This window comes from Sphaeramia orbicularis, chromosome 21 (assembly GCF_902148855.1).
Source record: "Sphaeramia orbicularis chromosome 21, fSphaOr1.1, whole genome shotgun sequence".
Classification (NCBI taxonomy): Eukaryota; Metazoa; Chordata; class Actinopteri; order Kurtiformes; family Apogonidae; genus Sphaeramia; species Sphaeramia orbicularis.
The window spans coordinates 3,094,664-3,116,146 of NC_043977.1; the positions used below are offsets into that span (position 1 = coordinate 3,094,664).

At 39.5% G+C, this 21,483-nt stretch overlaps 1 long non-coding RNA gene across 1 annotated transcript; it reads right to left on the minus strand.

The window, feature by feature from the left end:
* Positions 1–1,272: 1,272 nt before the first annotated feature.
* On the minus strand, positions 1,273–20,985 carry LOC115411792 (uncharacterized). Its single transcript, XR_003934264.1, has 3 exons — positions 20,768–20,985; positions 17,182–17,187; positions 1,273–1,284 (listed from the first exon to the last, which is right to left on the minus strand). It is a non-coding gene; the product is annotated as an uncharacterized LOC115411792 (long non-coding RNA).
* Positions 20,986–21,483: the final 498 nt, after the last annotated feature.

The following is a 21,483-nucleotide window of genomic DNA, read 5'->3' on the forward strand; positions in this document are numbered from 1 at the left end:
GTACACAATACAGTTTCAGTTAGTTATTGTTTTTTTCTTTTAATTATAGTTTTTATTTACTGATGAACTGATAAAGGACAGAAGTCTGTGTCTCTTATTTTTCAGACACAAACAGACCTTCAAGGACTCAACACATACAAGCATTTAACTCCCCCCCACCTCCGTCTGCTTCACAACATTCTTCTTCTCTTCCTGCCCCCCCCCCCCCCCACACACACACACACACAACCAAATCCATTGAAAAAGTTCCATCATGTGACCACGTGTACTGTGTTTATAATGTCTTATGTCTTATGTATGTGATGTACAGGGTGGGGAAGCAAAATGTACAATGAACATTTAGTTGTTTTTTCTCAGCAGACACTACGTCAGTTGTTTTGAACCCAAACATATACTGATGTCATAATCATACCTAACACTATTATCCATACCTTTTCACAAACTTTTGCCCATATGAGTAATCAGGAAAGCAAACGTCAAAGAGTGTGTGATTTGCTGAATGCACTCGTCACACCAAAGGAGATTTCCAAAATAGTTGGAGTGTCCATAAAGACTGTTTAGAATGGAAAGAAGAGAATGACTATGAGCAAAACTATTACCAGAAAGTCTGGAAGATACTATTAAAGAAGAATGGGAGAAGTGGTCACACGAATATTTGAGGAACACTTGCGCAAGTTTCAGGAAGCGTGTGAAGGCAGTTATTGAGAAAGAAGGAGGACACATAGAATAAAAACATTTTCTATTATGGACATTTTCTTGTGGCAAATAAATTCTCATGACTTTCAATAAACTAATTGGTCATACACTGTCTTTCAATCCCTGCCTCAAAATATTGTACATTTTGCTTCCCCACCCTGTATGTGCTTGCATTATCTCCGCTGTAATTCTTTTTTCGAAGAAAAGGGTTTGTGGCAGCGCTCTAGTAGGAGCAGCGGCCCGATGTCCCTAATCATCGAACTCAATTTCGTTTGATGTACTTTGTACTGTCAAATGACAATAAAGGCAATTCTAATTCTATTTCAGTTAACAAAAATGTTTTTTTCAATTCTAGTTTTCGTCATTTCGTTAGTTTTCGTTAACGATAATAACCTTGGTTCACACTATTATTAGCCTCCTGTCCAACCTGAATGGATGCATCAAATATCCCGTACTGAGGGTTAGGGTTTAGAGTTAGAGTTATGTGAACCGGAGATCTTGGTGTAAATTGACACATGACCAAATGCCATTGAATAACACGCGAAAGGTCAAAAATGCGTAGGTAAAGCACCCCAAATGTCGTAAGAACTGACGTGACATACAACAGCATTTACTGAGATCAGTCTAGAGGAGGTGTTCTTCTGTGTGTGCAGGGCCTCCTCAAGTTTTCAAACCTCGACCTGAAAACCAGATCAATTTCCAGCTCAAGTGTCATTGATCATGACTTGTGTGACACCACAACAAAAACACAAGGACGGGTTTAAACGTTCTGGATTCACTGACGCCACACACACAAACTACAGTCTAATATGAATGCATTTCTATCTCATACACATGAATATTTTGATAGAAACCTTCCACTTTAGTTTTTTATTCTGGGTTTTCAGAGTCATGCGGTTTGTGCCAGGGATAAAACATTACTACGAAAAAAAAAAATCAGATCCAGAGCTCATGGAACCCTCCTACAGATACGAAGCCCCAGAGACAGCGGCAAACAGATACTAATATAAGATATGATGACATCCATTAGGGTTTCAGCACTTTCAGTCCCTGCAAGAAAAAAAAAACAGAGTGTGCTTTGTGTTAGTTTCAACTCCTGCTAAAGCAAAAATGTTGAACAAAAGACTGATGGTAATATGATCTGTGGAACACTGGGTGCCCACTGATGATGCTGCTAAATGGATGTGTGGCTCTGTTCCAGCAGAGGTTCTGATGGTTCCGACTCTATTACACAATTCCTGTAATTACTGGGAGTGACCGAGTCCCCGTTAAAAATGAGTATGAGCGAGAGGGATTTCAGAACATGCTGGAACACACGAGGTTAATGAGATCATCCCATCCTTTTGTGCCAAAACACATCTCCTCGTCACTTGAGATGTTTTCTCCACAGTATGAGTGCATTCAAGGAGGAACAACGGTACAGTTTTCTAATTGCACTCATCCAGATCCTGACGCTTACAGCCACATAATCAGTTGAAAAAAAAAACAGGAATTAAATTTAGCATGTTTACGAGACGAGGAAGTCACGAGTTTTATAAGGTTAAAGGACTGATAGAACTTCCTGAATTTAACTGTTTTGAGCCAAAGAATCAGCAATAATCACACATTTCTGTTCATTTTGTTGATTTTCTATTGTTGTCATTGTTACATCTTTGATTTTATATATACACACACACACATATACATATATATATATTTATACACACACACACAATTATATATACACACACATACATATATATATATATATATATATATATATATATACACACACACACACAATTATATACACACATATACAGTACAGGCCAAAAGTTTGGACACACCTTCTCATTCTTTGCATTTTCTTTATTTTCATGACTATTTTCATTGTAGATTCTCACTGAAGGCATCAAAACTATGAATGAACACATGTGGAATTATGTACTTAACAAAAAAGTGTGAAATAACTGAAAACATCTCTTATATTCTAGTTTCTTCAAAGTATCCACCCTTAGCTCTGATGACTGCCTTGCACACCCTTGGCATTCTCTTGATGAGCTTCCAGAGGTAGTCACCTGAAATGGTTTCCTAACAGTCTTGAAGAAGTTCCCACAGATGCTTAGCACTTGTTGGTCCTTTTGCCTTCACTCTGCGGTCCAGCTCACCCCAAACCATCTCGATTGGGTTCAGGTCCGGTGACTGTGGAGGCCAGGTCATCTGGCGCAGCACTCCATCACTCTCCTTCTTGGTCAAATATCCCTCACACAGCCTGGAGGTGTGTTTGGGGTCATTGTCCTGTTGAAACATAAATGATGGTCCAACTAAACGCAGACCGGATGGAATGGCATGTCACTGCAGGATGCTGTGGTAGCCATGCTGATTCAGGTTGCTTTCAATCTTGAATAAATCCCCAACAGCGTCACCAGCAAAGCACCCCCACACCATCACACCTCCCCCTCCATGCTTCACGGTGGGAACCAGGCATGTAGCATCCATCCGTTCACCTTTTCTGCGTCACACAAAGACACGGCGGTTGGATCCAAAGATCTGAAATTTGGACTCATCAGACCAAAGCACAGATTTCCACTGGTCTAATGTCCATTCCTTGGGTTTCTTGGCCCAAATAAATCTCTTGTGTTTGTTGCCTCTCCTGAGCAGTGGTTTCCTAGCAGCTGTTTGACCATGAAGGCCTGATTCACGCAGTCTCCTCTTAACAGTTGTTGTAGAGATGTGTCTGCTGCTAGAGCTCTGTGTGGTATTCATCTGGTCTCTAATCTGAGCTGCTGTTAATTTGCGATTTCTGAGGCTGGTGACTCAGATGAACTTATCTTCAGCATCAGAGGTGACTCTTGGTCTTCCTTTCCTGGGGCGGTCCTCATGTGAGCCAGTTTCGTTGGAGCGCTTGACGGTTTTTGCGACTGCACTTGGGGACACATTCAAAGTTTTTGCAGTTTTCTAGACTGACTGACCTTCATTTCTTAAAGTAATGATGGCCACTCGTTTGTCTTTACTTAGCTGATTGGTTCTCGCCATAATATGCATTCTAACAGTTGTCCAATAGGGCTGTCAGCTGTGCATCAACCTGACTTCTGCACAACACAACTGATGGTCCCAACCCCATCAATAAGGCAAGAAATTCCACTAAGTAACCCTGACAAGGCACAGCTATGAAGTGGAAACCATTTCAGGTGACTACCTCTGGAAGCTCATCAAGAGAATGCCAAGGGTGTGCAAGGCAGTCATCAGAGCTAAGGGTGGATACTTTGAAGAAACTAGAATATAAGAGATGTTTTCAGTTATTTCACACTTTTTTGTTAAGTACATAATTCCACATGTGTTCATTCATAGTTTTGATGCCTTCAGTGAGAATCTACAATGTAAATAGTCATGAAAATAAAGAAAATGCGAAGAATGAGAAGGTGTGTCCAAACTTTTGGCTTGTACTGTATATATATATATATATATATATATATATATATATATATACACACACACACGTGTGTGTGTGTGTGTATCAGTGGTGGCTGCTCGTCTTTCAGGGGAAGCTCACTGTCGGCTTACATCAAAAAAATTGTCAAGTTATTTAAACATAAATTCGTCCCTCCGTTCCTTTTTCAGAAAATGCTCAGTGTCCTTATCGTACCAGTAGGTGTCTTTTCCAGGACTGGACCAGTGTCCTCTGAATGTCCAGCAGAGCTGGTCTGCTCAGACGGCCTTGGCCCAGTGGGTTACAGGTGTAGAACTGGAGCCTTTGAAACTACAGACGCTCCTTTCACTGCGACCCAGCCGACAGTCTGACTGATTTAACTATCTACAAAACAATATTAAACTGAACAAGAAATGATTAAATTATGGAACTGAAACAAGAAAACGCTGAAATTATGTTAAATTGAAACAAGGAAGTCCAATGAGTGTGTTTTCTTTCAGGTCAGTAAATGAACAGTTCATTTGGTTTGTGTGATTCCACAGCAGAATGTGTGACGGTATTAAACTGAACTGTGTCAGTGAAGGAGCAGATCTGAAAACAGCTGTCAGTCAAACAGGATTCAGCCTTTGGACCAATCCTCCAATCAGCATGGGGAAGCTCAGCGTCCGGCCCAGCCGAGCTCCGCCCACAGCTCCATTCACCCCCAGAGACGCTGAGCATCCAACATGTCCAGTTTAGAGTCAGTTTCCAGCAGTTCCACTCAGTCCCATTGAAGTGCATGGACGCTGAGCGTCTACGACAAATGCACTGAGCAGAGATGGAATGAACAAACACAGACACGGGAATGGAGGAGAAGTGAACAACATCCAGTCCACTGATCTGGGATCAAACTGATTCTGAACCAACTGGTCTGAGAGATGAACGTGTTCCAACACATTTGGAGTCAATGAAATGAAAACAACTGAACAGATTTGAGCATTTAATGGGAGTCATTTTAGGGGAAACTGAGCTTCCACTGCAGTCTGACACTAACACCTGTGGTGTGTCTGTGTGGAGGGAGAGGGAGAGAGAGAGAGAGAGAGAGAGAGAGAGAGAGAGAGAGCACTAGCTGGGGTGAGCTGACTTTTGGGAAAATATGTTAGTCTATATTTACCTCCACCAAGGAGGTTCTGCTTTTGTCGATGTTGGTTTGTTTGTCTGTCTGTCTGTCTGTGTGCAAGAGAACTCAAAAAGTTATGAACGGATTTGGATGAAAATTTCAGGAAATGTTGATACTGGCACAAGGAACAAATGATTAAATTTTGGTGGTGATCTGGGGGGTGGGGTGGTGGTGGTGGCGGGGACACTGATCTGCCTTGGTGGAGGTCTGCTTTTCTAGTTTATATATTTTTTATTCCTGACATAAAAATTGTTTGGTAAATCATTAACAGCAATTAACATATTAATACCAACATCTACGGACTGAAGTTAGTAAACGCGGCGTTCTTGTTTTTAACTTCATTTCCTGTCATACAGTGTGGCTCTGCACTTCCCATCGTCCATCATGGCCATAGCAACATGATTGTAAGGCGACTGTATTCCAAAATGACTAATATCTCCCAAAATATTGGTCCTATCAACTTACTGTTTAATATGACCAATGAGCAAATATACATAAGTATGACAAACTGCAGCAGTCGGCTGTGTACGGAGTTCATGTGATGTCTGAGATACACACAAACTGTGTCGGGGGGGGGGGGGCTGTTCTGCATTTTTAAGGAAAGAAAATAACTACATTGCAACAGCATTTAATAATTTAATAATACCATTTAATAGTCCAGTCCACCTATTCTGGTCCAGTCCACCTACTCAGGTCTGTATTATTTTGACCTCCATTAACTGTGTACTTTTGAATATCCAAATAAAGTTAAATTTACTCTAGTAAATAATAAATAAATGGGGCTAATTCAGTACAACAGGTTTCATTACTGGTTGTTTACATCCAAATGAATGCATTTATGCATGCCTCACAGTTTGGAGCATGTGCATAAATCTTAGGGAGTAAAAATTGTCCAGTGGCACAGAAGTCACGGCTTCTTATTGAAAATGGCATAAGTGTCATAACTGAGTGGGTACAGAGACTGGAAAAGGTCTGCACTATGGAGCGAGTGACCACACGTCTACAACTAAAGATGGAACTGTAGTACTCTGTATCTGGGTGACGGATGAAGGAATGGGAGCTATTATAAGGTTGTTATGCCTCTCTATGACTGACATTGTACAGCTGTAATTTTATTTGGTAAAAACAAATATTTATTTTCATTGTGATTTCCCCTTATGGTATTCCTACTGTATTCCATTTACTTGTGTCTTAATTCTTAAGGTCAGAGAATGTTCAGTTCTGTGGAAAAAATTTAAATATCCAAATAGAAAGTTAAAAAAAAGAAAATAGTACAACTTTTATATATTCATACATATATATAATAAGTCAAATACTATGGGATTTTTTGTATCAAATGTACAGTGTGGTGGACAGGTTTTGAAGGGATACTAATTAAGTTCAATTAGAGAATGACGATGTGAAACACTGATGCAGTATTGGACTTACCCAGAAACTTCAGTCCACACCACTCCAGGGTCCTCACGTCTGGACGATGTCTGAAAAAAACAGAATGTAATTGTCAGCTCTGTGCAGGACGGTGCATTCAAAGGTCCGACAGGGACGTGGTGGCGGTCAGAACGCCGGCATAAGCCACCGAGCGTGTTTTCTACACGGCGTTTTCGGTGATAATCAAAGACAGCATGAGACACAAAGTGACGAGATGCCACTTGGCAACGGCAGAACCCAGAATGTATCATTGAGTATGCTGTCTTTTCTGCGAAAAACCAACTCCCTTTTCACATGAAAGGTGGAGTGGCCATCTGACGGTTTTGGCTGGTGCTGAACAGCCTCCACAGTCAGCCACCAGCCGCTCTCCCAACACAGCCACCAAATGGATGGATCTGTTAATGGTGCTGTCCTCATATTGTAATGCCATCTGTTCCGTGGCAGGCCATCGAGGGGTTTGCCATCAGTTTGACTGTGCAGATTGAATTTTCATGCTCTCTCTTTTCATTCCAACCTTCAAATCCTACTTTGCTCTATCTTGGGGAAGAGGAGACTTAACAAGAAGGGGATTTATTTTCTCTTCATGTAGAAATCGTCTCAGATCCCCCCCGACAGACGACGTCACAAAGGATGTCAGGTAAGAAAACATCTGTAGGTTTAGAAGGATACGATCAGACTGCAGGAAGTGTGTCCATATGTGACCTGGATCTGATCTGGTACAGACAGTCTGAACAGCACTAATCTGACCCACACCACTTTCATATGTGGTCCTGAATCTGAGCCAGACCACTTTCATATGTGGTCCTGAATCTGAGCCAGACCACTTTCATATGTGGTCCTGAATCTGACCCGGACCACTTTCATATGCAGTCCTGAATCTGACCCGGACCACTTTCATATGCGGTCCTGAATCTGACCCGGACCACTTTCATATGTGGTCCTGAATCTGACCCGGACCACTTTCATATGTGGTCCTGAATCTGACCCGGACCACTTTCATATGTGGTCCTAAATCTGACCCAGACCACTTTCATATGTGGTCCTACATCTGATCTGTATCTGATATTTTCTAATGTGACTTCAGTCTGAACGTCCAGGTCACATTAATCTGACCTTTATGTGACTGAACCTGTTTTCATTCACACTAACACTCCCATCATTATCTGATTTCTGCAGTTATCAGTTTTTTTATTTTTCCAGTTTTTCTGCCGGTCAGGTTTTGCCGTGGTGCAGTGTCATGGTAAAATCCTTGCCGCCACACCGAACATTTCATACAAAAAACTCATCACCGTCGCATTAGACTGATTATACATGTGTATAATATATAATAGTCCAGGACAAACGTCCTGCCCCCTCTAATGAAAGTTTGTGAAGCTTCAGGAGGTAAAGAAAAGATAAATGAGCACAAAGTTTCACTTTCACTTCTGCGGGGGCACCGACTGCAGCGCCTCGTACCCTCACAGTATTAGAAGTAGGATGGAAACCGATGCAGTTACCAACCAAAAAACAAGCGCGTTCAGCCGAGACCCCCCCCCCCCCCCCAGCCAAACTGTGCATGTGCCCCCCCGACACACACACACACACACACACACAGTTCCTTGTCTGTCTGAGGGTCAGTACAGACTGAACCCTCGTGGTTTGGACTATCGTAGCTTTAGAACCCTTTGGACAGTGAGTTAAAATATGTGCATGAGAGAGTTAATGTGTAATATGAACGAACACATAAAAAAAATTGGATTTCTCCCAAAAACCCCAGACCTGCTGTCTGAACGTAGCCTCGGTTTCTTAGTTTTGATTGTGTTGAACCGTAGACTTGGACTACATTAGACCTCTAACCTTGCGTCTGACCTTCTACCATCTTTTTTCAGTTTTAATAAATTGCAGATTGCTGTAAAACTCGGTGTACTTCAATGCTGCTGAACAGAACACTAACAGAATGTCTCACAGGCCTGTTTGCATTTTGTGTGTGTCCGTTCTCTGGTAATCTATTATGAGACACTAAATGCTTATTATTGTGCCTGAAAGGACTTGAGGTCAATTTTTCTCCTTTTCTGTACTGAATTGAAAACAGCCACATAATAGATTCTCTCTGCACATTCCTATAAACATAATTTATCACCAGTACGGCCAGAGAAATGAGGTTTCTGCACAACGTGAGATAAACAAAAGCGCTGGTATTACATGAATACCACACATATCAATAGGTCGTTGACCTCCTCCTGGGAGAAAACGCAGGGAGGCTTCAGCGCTCACCCAAACGCTGCAGACTCAACCCTCTCACATCACTGCAGGAAGAAAAATGTTGGTCCTGAGTAAATGGGCTGCATCTCAGAAACTGCTCTGTACAAATGAAGAATCTGACAGAACAGACAGATGGTCCAGATCCAGCCAAAGTCAACATCAGTGTCATCCATTCCACTCCCACCTGTCATTTATCAAACAGGCTCATTTTTGAGCTTCAGAACTGTTTTATGGAACTGTTTACAACATTTCACTATCACTTAAGATATAACTGATTATGTAAAGTTATACAGTTGCGGAAACAATTATTAGACCACTGTTGTTTTCTTCAGTTTGTTCATTTTAATGTCCGTTCCAACTAAAGTTACATTTGTTTCCACAAATATAATGATAACAAAACAGGGATGGAACCATATGAAAATTTCATATCACGGTTATTGTGACCAAAATTATCACGGTCATTATTATTATCACGGTATTGTTGAAATTGTGCTAAAATGTTCAGAAAGTACTAATACACACACAGAAAGAATTTAACCAAGTTGTATTTAAAAAAAAATAAAGTAAAATAATTGGCACAATGTCCCTTCTGTGTCAGAAACATTCCAATATTAACCCTTAGTGGTCTGAGCCTGTTTTGTCTGTTTTCAGTCCTTTTGATTTGGCCTTTATATACTATAGAAACAAATGTTTACTATACCCATGTTTGGGATCTGTTTTTTCAGCACAACTTCATCTATATCATCTGTCTGTTCTTTTTTTCACTTTAACCTACTATAAAAACAGAAAAAGACAAAAACACAAAAAATATATAAAATCCCATCTGAAAAATATATATAATTCATTGCATAAATAACACACAGATGTTTAACGAACCTTTTCAAAGACTTTAAAAGTGAATATTGATTCCAAATATTAGGTATAGAAAATTAAAATTGTAATAAATTAAAACTATACTCAAATATTTGACATAAAAGCAGATCTTTACAGAGGGTTTTTTCCCTAAAAGTGCAGTAATCAAACACGGTTATCATGAGAATTAAAATTTAAACAGTAATACTAACCGTCTGGAATTTTACCGCCGTTTATCGTTATACCGGTAATCGTTACATCCTTACAACAAAAATAGCTCACAGTAGTTTAGTTTAAGAGCTGTTTGTTAAAATTTTGGTAATCTATACTTTACTGGAGTAATTATTTTTCAGCTGACTTTTTCCTTCTACTCCTTATATCTAAAAATAGCCTTGTTACTCGCATTTCATTTCAGCTTGTCATCGTTCAAATAAAAAAAAAAAACTACTTTCCAGATAAATGGTGCCATCCGGATAGAGTGAATGTGATTGTGGTTGAATGAGAAGTACACTGAACAAAAATATAAACGCACCACTTTTGTTTTTGCTCCCAGTTTTCATGAGCTGAACTCAAAGATCTAAAACTTTTTCTATGTACACAAAAGGCCTATTTCTCTCAAATATTGTTCATAAATTTGTCTAAATCTGTGTTAGTGAACACTTCTCCTTTGTCCTTTGCTGAGATAATCCATCCACCTCACAGGTGTGGCAGATCAAGATGCTGATTAGACAGCAGGATTATTGCACAGGTGTGCCTTAGGCTGGCCACAATAAAAGGCCACTCTAAAATGTGCACTTTTACTGTATTGGGTGGTCCAGGGGGGTCAGAAAACCAGTCAGTATTTGGTGTGACCACCATTTTCCTCACACAGTCTTCTTCATGAATTCTCTGAAACAGCTTTGGAGATGGCTTATGGTAGAGAAATGAACATTCAGTTCACAGGCAAAAGCTCTGGTGGAGATTCCTGAAGTCAGCATGACCATTGCATATTCCCTCAAAACTTGTGACATCTGTGGTATTGTGCTGTGTGATAAAACTGCACATTTTAGAGTGGCTTTTTATTGTGGCCAGCCTAAGGCACACCTGTGCAAAAATCCTGCTGTCTAATCAGCATCTTGATCTGCCACACCTGTGAGGTGGATGGATTATCTCAGCAAAGAAGAAGTGTTCACTAACACAAATTTAGACAGATTTGTGAGCAATATTTGAGAGAAATAAACCTTGTGTGTACACAGAAAAAGTTTTAGATCTTTGAGTTCAGCTCATGACAAATGGGAGCAAAAACAAAAGTGGTGCATTTATATTTTTGTTCAGTGTATACACATATCCCATTCCAACATCCTACTGGTTCATACACCATCCATCCACCTGACTTTTTACACCGTTCCAATACTTATATTCAACGGTCATCAAACCCTCTGCTCCATTAAACCCATGTTAATACTCAGTAGGACACATACTACCATATTTTCCTGATTATAAGTCGCACTTTTTCTCATAGCTTGTCTGGGGGTGCGACTTATACTCTGGAGTGATTTATATGTGAAATTATTAACACATTAAATAATTTCACATGTTCGTTATTTTCACACTGACAACCGCAAGAGGGCGCTCTGGGCTTGTGTACCTGTACCTGCAACTTCTGTACCACTGAAAATTTAAAATGTCAGCATTACCAGTAACTTATAAACACAACTGAGAAGGGCTGAAAAAAAATGCCATCAAAAAGAAAATCATATTCTGCAGATTACAAGCTGCAAGTAGTGAAATATGCAGCCGAAAACGGTAATCGAGCTGCAGAAAGAAAGTTTGGAGTGAGTGAGAAACTTGTGAGGGACTGGTGAAAAGCGGAGGTTACTCTGACTGCAGTGAAGAAAACAAAAACAGCTAATCGCAGGCTAAAAGCGAGGTGGCCACAGCTACAGGAACGAGTTGGCACATGGGTGCTTGAACAACGTGCTGCTGGTAGAGGCTGGTCAACAGTGCAGTTGCGTCTCCACACCCAGGTAGTTGCCAAGGAGACGAATATAAATGACTTTGCAGGAGGACCTTCTTGGTGTTAGCACTTCATGCAATGCAACCGCCTCTCTATCAGAGCAAGGATGCAGAATGCGACTTATAGTCCAGTGCGACTTATACATGTTTTTTTCTTCTTTATTATGCATTTTTTGGCTGGTGCGACTTCTACTCCGGAGCAACTTATTGTCCAAAAAATACAGTACACTACCAGTGTGACTGATATGCATGCACTTTATTATGGCCTTTAACTGACGTTAAAATGTATTATAACTTATTAATATTTATAAAGTAAATTATTTTAACCGGTCAACCGAGCTCATTTTATGAAAAGCTCAAGTACTCTCATCAAATTCACTCATACAATACTGGACTTGTCTGTAAGTTCACTTTAGTTAGCAATCGTCCCAATACACTTTTTTTTTTTTTTTTTTTTTTTTTTTTTTTTACAAATGTCTGTTTTTTAGATCCACTCAACCTTGGAATGAATTGCCTAAAGAGCTGAAGGACTTACCAACTTCATGCACTTTTAAAAAAGCAATGAAATCCCATTTTAACTTAACTTGATGTTTTGTAGATGTACAGTCAAATGAACTGGATGACCCTTTTTGTCTTCCCTAAGTTTCTGTGTGAAATTCAATCTGTACTTGTATATTGTAATGGCTAGATTACTTACATCCATATATATATATCCATATATATTTGCATATATTTCATATATCATATAGGCTTCTAACTCTATTTCAGATCTTTTCATGTCACTGTGTATTCTAGAGCAGTTTGGACCTCTTCTGTGTTGTGTCCACAGTAGAAGGCCAAACCCACAGTTCTCAAAGGGGTCTGATCTCTAAGTTCCTGGCACTAACCAAAACACTTTCCACACACCATAATTTTCTCATGGGAGACAGAAGACTACATTGTGACTTGTATTTTTGGGTTCAGACTGTCTCAGCCTTTTGTCTGAGGGGGATCTCTTTGTTGGAGCTCCAAATAAAGTGATTTCTTTTGACACTGAACGCTTGAACTGACCCTTCTTTATCGAAGATGAATTAGTAGAGGATTATTTTTCCATAACAATATGTAGTGGATTTGAATTTGAGCCTTTTCATTCTGGACCCCAGGAAGACTAGGAACCACCACGGTGGGAGCTAATGGGGATCCTATTAAATAAATAAATAAATAAATATTGAAGATGAAAAGTGTCCCCGTGTCACCACTTGATCTTGTCCAGATGGGTCATTCCATCCCAGATTTCCCAGAATTTTTATGATGCTGTCCAGCCTAATTTTGGGAATTCTATTCATAATCCTGAACAAACTCACTCATCATGGAGGAAAAATGTGTTGTTGGATTGATGTGAAAGGATGAATGTCACAGAAAGACATTATCAAGACAAGCAGGCTTTCTGAAAATTGGTGACTGTGGGAAATCTGAGCTCCATTTCTGTCTTTGACCCAAGTGAAACTGGGTCAGCTGACCAGCTCCATCCAATTTCCCAGAAGTCTCTACTACAGGCATCAACCTGAGCTAGTTCTGGGAAATCTAGAATTCTTCTATCTGAACCATCCTGCAGTTCCACACCATAGTTCAAATATCTGCAGTATTATCAGAACTTGTGCAATAATCAATGCCATTCTACTGTTAAATATGACATTTACACCTACGTTTGGATACAATTTGAAGAAAATATAGTCATGCAGTAAAAGAAATATCAAAAATAGAACCAGTTCTATCCCAAAGCTAAAATTTTGTGCACAACATCTTGAAACGTATATGAAGACATGGTAAAAATGTCAAAATGTTCATTAACTGTCCACATGGTCATTTGGGTGCTCGAATAAAGAGTATTTTGGTGAAAAATTGAAATCGACCCATTTTCTTCATTGCCTCACAGCAACACTTTTCATATAAATGTGGTCTTTTTGCAGTTTATTGTTGCATCTGCACCAGAAGAATCCATGCAAAAAAATGAGGTGTGTCCATTCATCCATTCTGTCCCAGTACAAGCCTGAAGACAGAGGACATTTGCAGAATGAGCCTTTGGGCCTGATTTCAAGGCCTCATGGACCAAACATGAAGGCACACACAATTATTTGGATGCTGAATCTGGTCTTTTCAGGGGGGTTTCAGCCCAGACAGTCAGTTTCAGCAGTGTGGATGGAATACTTAAGGACATAGAGCTGCTCAAAATTGGCCCAAAAGCAAATTTGCAAAACTAAAAAAAACATTAATTTTCAGAGGGCTGTATCTCCTAAACTATTACAGATATGACAGTAAAATTTTGGATGTGGTCGTTTATCTGGTAGGTGAACAAGTGTGAATGTTTTTTCAGAATTTTCTGAGGGGGTCATGTGGGGACCATAGGTTGAACTGCCATGGAATGACTCAGATACAGTATGACAGGTAGAGTCGACACTGTGGAAGAACTTTGTCGATTGCTTTAATGCCATGATATGAAACATGGATGTGGATCACAGCAGTCGTCAAAGTCAGAATTCAGGAGGTGATTCCATACGTCTGAATTAACAAGTCTGTACTAACGATCCCTGACTGTCATGTAAGCGATAACACAATAAAACTGCAAATTGACAGGAGTTTCATTAGATGCTGTGATGTTTCGTTGTTTGTTCTGTGCGTTCTAACTGGCGTACAGAACCAGCCAGGGAGCGAATGAGGCCAGTCTGTGCCTGTAAGCATTAATCATACAGTCTCAGAGTCTCCCCTGACACCACCAGGAATATGGCGAGTGGGGAGCAATGGACTGTGTCATTTTAATGCCCAATTTCAGCTGGAGCTCAGACCTCCCGCCAACCAAATCAATTGCTTTTTTGTACCGCCGGCCCTTTGTTGATGAGTTATGTCAGACAGAAGAAGCACTAAGCTTTAATCAGCAGTACAGTGTGGTCACCTCTGCCACATGAAGACGTTCTGAAGTCTGGAGATAAAATCTGTAAGGTTCGACTGGGCTGATAGAGACCGCCAACACTCATTTAATACAACGTTTCCCACATGTTTCAGAAAGTGACAACAGTGGCGCCATCTGCACACAGGAAAAGGCCAGTGGGTTTAAACACACGCCCCTTCATTACAACATCTACTGGAGAATGGATGAATATATATGTATGGATGACATATATGTAGAAGGGTTCTCGCTGGCGTTATTGAACGTCAGGGCCCCTGACGCTGAGATTTGACCCGCGACGCTGTCTTTTGATTTTCTATACCTAATATTTGGAACCAATATTCACTTTTAAAGTCTTTGAAAAGGTTCGTTAAGCATCTGTGTGTTATTTATGCAATAAAGTATATACATTTTTGTCTTTTTGTGTAGATATAGTAGGTTAAAGTGAAAAAAATAATAGACAGATGATACAGATGAAGTTGTGCTGAAAAAACAGATCCCACACATGGGTATGGTAAACATTTGTTTATATAGTATATAAAGGCAAAATCAAAAGGACTGAAAACAGACAAAATAGGCTCAGACCACTAAGGAGATTTGACCTGCGACGCTGTCTTTCAACCAGCGTAGCAGTGGTTTTTTGTGTGTGTGTGTGATCGTTCAGCGTAATAACAAGATTTGAATTCGGAAAAAATATATTCCTTTGTCTTGGCGCAAAGTGCTGCAGACAGGAAATAAGAACAATAGAAGCCACACCCCTTTGTCTCCCCTTTATGTGAAGCACTTTGTAACATGTTTTAAAAAATGCTATATAAATAAAGCTCTACTTACTTACTAGATATTAGTCATTTTGAATACAACAGCCTTACAATCACCTTTTGTTGCCCATGACGATTGACCGGAGGCGCAGTACCACACTGCATGATGGGAAAAAGTTAAAAACAGTAACAATGCATTTACCAACTTCAGTTTTTTGGTGGTGGAGATCTGCGCTCTCCAAGTGCTTTTGTAGTTTTGATATGTGTAATGTTTGTGGCGCTGACATGGGACTTTGTGGCCAGTAGAAAACACTGGGGTAAGGGTTCAACCATGATGTAACATGGACCTTAGATTTGGGGGAGTGGTCTCGGTCTCAGTCTCAGTCATGACCACATTAGGACTGATCCAATGAAACTGTAAAATACCCAAGCCCCTTCTGTAGTTGGACTACACCTACTTTTCAAACCACCGTAGAACACTGAAAGAACTGTTACACTTTCGATCACTGCCCTGAAACGTGTAAATACAATCAGAAGTCTTTAGCTACAGTTTCGTACAGTGTAAAAACACGTAGACTCAAGGATCTCAGGAAGAGACTGTTGTTCCAATATTTTTCATATTTGTTCCACCAAAAGTGTGACCTTCGCTACTTTAGGAAACGTCAACGTGATGCAAAGGACAAAATGGTGTCTCTTTATCTGCCCAGGAGCCCCATAGAATCTAAGGAACCAGGGTGAAAACCCCAACTGCTGGGAATGGGGGGTACACTACAATTTAAAAGGACTTACCACTTGAAGTCAGTGTCGGGGGAACACAACAGGAGAATGAAGAAAAATTCACCAAGAGAAGGGTTGAGTTTTAAAAAAGTTTAGTACAAAATCTGGTTTATTAAAACAGCAAAAGTTTACAAAAAAATCAAAACTTGTGAATTATCAGAGAAGGCAGTTTACCACTAGTATCTCTATAAAACACACACTTGTCAAAACAAAAACCCCCTAGGGCGTCTCCATTACGTTTTATAGTCTTTAGTGACTGTTGGAGACTCCCATTTCCCTGTGACTTCATTATTACAAGACTCACAATTGGTTAATAATAACACCTGGGCAAAGCATATCAGTTATACGTCATTTGTTCAGCATTATTTCTAAGAAAAGCTTATAACAAAAGTTCATCTAAGTTCAGCGTGTGCTGTGTACGCCTGTCAATCAACCCTGGTTAGGCATCTAAGCCCAAAAAACCCATAAAATAACTCTCTTTCTACATAGTCTAGCTGCAAAGCGATCTAAGTCTCAACACCTGCACTGTTAGGCTAGCATGTCTTGACCACAAAAATCGCCTAGTTCGTATTCAGTTTTTTCCGCTCTACGCTCTCTTTACCACAACTACTTTCTAAAGATGTAAAAATAGATCTTTTAGGTAGAATCTGACCTCTGCTCTTAGTTCATTGCAGGCAGGTGTTAGTTCAATCAAAACCACACACACATACACAAATCAAACCTGACTGTTCAGTACCTCTTAAAATAAAAATACAAGATACAGTTGGGAAATATAACTCAGAATATAACTTAAGACTTGCAAAAATAAAGACTCTTCAAGCAAAACAACTTTGTAATGTAAAGATTAAGCAGACAACTAATGATGTTACTTTTCCTCTCCTCCATTTTGGTTCACGATGCATGATGTATGATATTCACCTGACATTGTAAAATTTAAAGTCACATTCAACTACCATTTAAAACGATCCGTTTAACAACAGGAAGCTTTTAGAGTAGTTCTTTAGCGAGTGTTTTTTACAGTATATACACTAACCATAATGTTAACCTGGTACTAACCCACTGTTGTGTTTTGGTCTGTCTGGTTTCTGTTTTGTGTTGTATGGAAAACTGCTGAATACTGGAATTTCCCTCGGTATCAATAAAATACCTACCTACCTACCTACCTACCTACCTACCTACCTACCTACCTACCTACCTACCTATCTATCTATCTATCTATCTATCTATCTATCTATCTATCTATCTATCTATCTATCTATCTATCTATCTATCTATCTATCTATCTATCTATCTATCTATCTATCTATCTATCTATCTATCTATCTATCTATCTCTATCTACAGGGGTTGGACAAAATAATGGAAACACCTTCACCTCAAGATGATAATGCCCCAATCCATACAGCTAGAATTGTTACAGAATGGCATGAGGAACATTCTAATGAAGTTGAACATCTCGTATGGCCGGCACAGTCCCCAGACCTCAACATTACTGAGCATTTATGGTCAGTTTTAGAGATTCAAGTAAGATGTCGATTTCCACCGCCATCGTCTCTAAAAGAGTTGGAGGGTATTCTAACTGAAGAATGGCTTAAAATTCCTTTGGAAACAATTCACAAGTTGTATGAATCAATACCTCGGAGAATTGAGGCTGTAATTGCCGCAAAAGGCGGACCTACACCATATTAAATTATATTTTGTTGATGTTTTAAGGTGTTTCCATTATTTTGTCCAACCCCTGTATCTATCTATCTATCTATCTATCTATCTATCTATCTATCTATCTATCTATCTATCTATCTATCTATCTATCTATCTATCTATCTATCTATCTATCTATCTATCTATCTATCTATCTATCTTTCTTTCTTTCTTGTCAGTTCATCACTGACTTGCTGTTACCATATGTGTGTATAGAACTGTATCATCAGCAGAAACACAAGATCATGTACTTTTAAACATACTCTAAAATTCAACTATGACAAACTTTTTTCATACTTTAAGACTTTCACACAAAATTCCAGACTTTTCAAGGTCTGGAAAACAGCTTTTTAAAATTCCAGACCTTTTAAGACTCCAGACCTGCTCAAACCCCCTGTGTCAGATGAAAACACACAGAACTCTAAAGCCTAGACGAGGGGAACCAGACAGATGTATTTGGACGGTTTCAGGATAGTTGCACCGAGTATATTTGGGAAATGTCGAACAAAATGAGGCAGTTGAACAAAAGCGCAGCGTGGCGCTGAACTGGGCCCAACAGAGGGAATGAATCCTCTGCCATTGCAGTAATTTTAGGTAAATTATCCTCCAACTGCAGCGAATCACACAAGAACTTCATAGAGCAGCCTCTCAGCGCGGCTAATGTTTAACTCGGCTCGGAAGAAAAAGAATTATGAGATAATGATTGAAAAAACGAGATGGTGACTCCCACTTAAGTGAGAGGAATCGTGGCTTCGATGCCAACTCAACAGGAGATAAAACTGCTGAAATCAAGTGTGTTTTTCTCTATTGTTCAACTGTGATGGTTTTTCAGTGGAGAAGAAAAAGATGTGCTTAATAAAATGAAGCAAAATATTGAATTAAAAGCCAAAAAAGAAGAAAAAGAGAGCCAAGTAGTGTGTGGATACATCTGACAGGAAAGACAAAATATAGGACAACAAACAACAAGATTCTGCAGGTCGACTAAAGTTTTATTTTAGAGTCACATTTCACCTAAACAGTGTTTCTTTACAGCTAGTTTCCATCCTGCTCTGGGTTACTTCAGTTGTAACGCAGTGTTAGGGTCGTGCATTTGGTACCTGGTCCTTCAGTGGGACTTACTGAACTTAATTCACCTATTAATACCACCACTAGGACTACGTCACAGTAAGGGCTGTGTATCGGCAAGAATCTGGTGATACGATACAAATCACAAAACTAGGATCATGATACGATATATCACGATATATTATGATACTGTTAAAAAGGCAATTTTTTGTTTGTTTCTTTTTTTAAATGATTATTTCCTTGAATTACAACAGAAATCTGCACAAATACTAAACACATTTGTATTTGATCCCAACAGGATCTAATGTTCTATCACAAAATGTTCAAACTGTGTTCAAACTGAAATCCTGTTTTACAGACATTACAGTTTCAGATCCTGTTCAAATGTTCAGATTCTACTAGTTCACAACTAACATCAGAACAGGATTTTTGTGCAATCCCAACAAAGGAATGAACATTACTTAATAAAAGAGTGTTAAATAATAGTAAATAAGATATAAACAAAAAAGAAAAACAAAAAAACAAAAATGATCCTCCACAATATCTACATTTGAATGAATACCTAAAAATATCGATACAGTACTTTTAATATCGATACAGTATTGTGAAATGAAATATCGTAATATATTGCAGAACTGATATGTTCTTACACCCCTAGTCACAGTTATAACAATACTACTACTACTGCTAATAATAATAATAATGGATTAGAATTCTATAGTGCTTTGGTATTAAACTCCATTTGTATCCACAGTTGTCCTGGGGCAGACTAATGGAAGCGTGGCTGCTAATTCATGCCCAATGGCCCCTCCCACCACCACCGAACATTCACACACATTCATACTAGGGATGCAAATCATCGATTAATTCATTAATCGTTAGTTGGTCACCCTTCTCGATCGATTAACAATTAATTGATAAGCGGCAATTTTCCTGAGAACCTGATTTTCTTTTTCAATACAGTTTATAAGAATAAAAGCTAAATATTGATTATACACTCCACGAAAAAACCTTGTCATATTCCTTAATCGATTTATTGAACCATTAGATACAGTCAGTGTTTCCTGTGGAATTCATCTGTTGATGTGGCGGTGCGGAAGGGGGGGGGGGGGGTGCATGCGTGTACCTTTCGCTGGTATGTGTGTGGGGTGCATGCACATGTGTTTCATCGGGAGGGGGTACTCACATGCACAGCTGGAGGATGCCTGCGTGTTGGTTGGTAACCGTGTGTGTGCGTCCCTTTCCGTCCTCCTTCTAATACTATGGGGGTACGGTGCAGTCCGTGCCCCCGCAGAAGTGAAAGTGAAACTTTTCAGTGACCGTGGACTAGACCAACCTCCAGGGAAACGCTCCGATACCGACCCTGCATTTGTGCCTGTATATATTCGGGGGTGCACCGCTCCCATAAACAGACGGTCGGTCTGTGTTTAACTCCTCCATGTCCACACACATTCTAACTCATCAACACCATAATCTGGTTCCATGACCGGCTATTCCAGCCACAGTGTCGCAGCGTGGACAAACCAACAGCCTTCGGACAGGTGTGGACGAGCGGAAAAGGGCAATTAACCGACAATTAAGAATTTAATCGAGCAAATTCTTATCAACAATTAATCGTTAGTCGCTTAATTGTTTACATCCCTAGTTTATACACTAGTGTGAGTGACAGTGGAGGCAGGAAGTGTCTGACCCAAGGAACCCTGCTCTGCCTCCTGAGCCATGACCGCCCCTGAGGGTATAGAAACTATCAGTACTATAGAAAACAATAGGACCGAGGCTCCTGTAGTCCAACAGCATACTTAAAGACATTAATTGACATTCGTTTAACCTTTCAAGGTCAGTAAAGGTCGAAGGTCATGGTAACAATTGAAAGCCCAGATGTGACTTCCTATCTATTGCCAATAATAATTATGTCAATATGTTGAACTGTTTTCAAGTTGGAGCACTTTGAAATGTGTTCCATTAGAAACCAAAGGGGATTTGGAAAATTTTTAAATTAATAAAATATACAAAAAAATTTAAAATTTCCCAACTCTTTGAACAAACTTGGTGGACCGTACCCCAAAGAACTTCTGCTATTAATTTCAACTGATTCTGGCTGACGGTTTTGGAGCAAGGTTCTAATAGTTCTGGATTTTTCATTATAGTTTAGTTCTATTTAGTTTTGACTTTTTTTTCTCTAATTCAGTTTGTTTTAATTCATTTTTAGAGCAGATTTGCTAGTTTTTATTAGTTTTCATTTTGTTCTAAATGCTTAGTTTTAGTTTAGTCTCTTTTCTCTTCTTCTCTGTCGTCATATTCAAATAAATCCCAGACAGGACTCTGCTGCTTTAGTCTCCATGTTTCCAGGTAGAGTGGGGACCAGAAGACGACTGGAAACCACAAGTGAACACAAGTGACGGAGCAAAAAGTGTCGTATGGAGACAGCACAGAAAACTGAGAGAGACAAAGAAATCACTTTCATTTCAATCCGACATTGA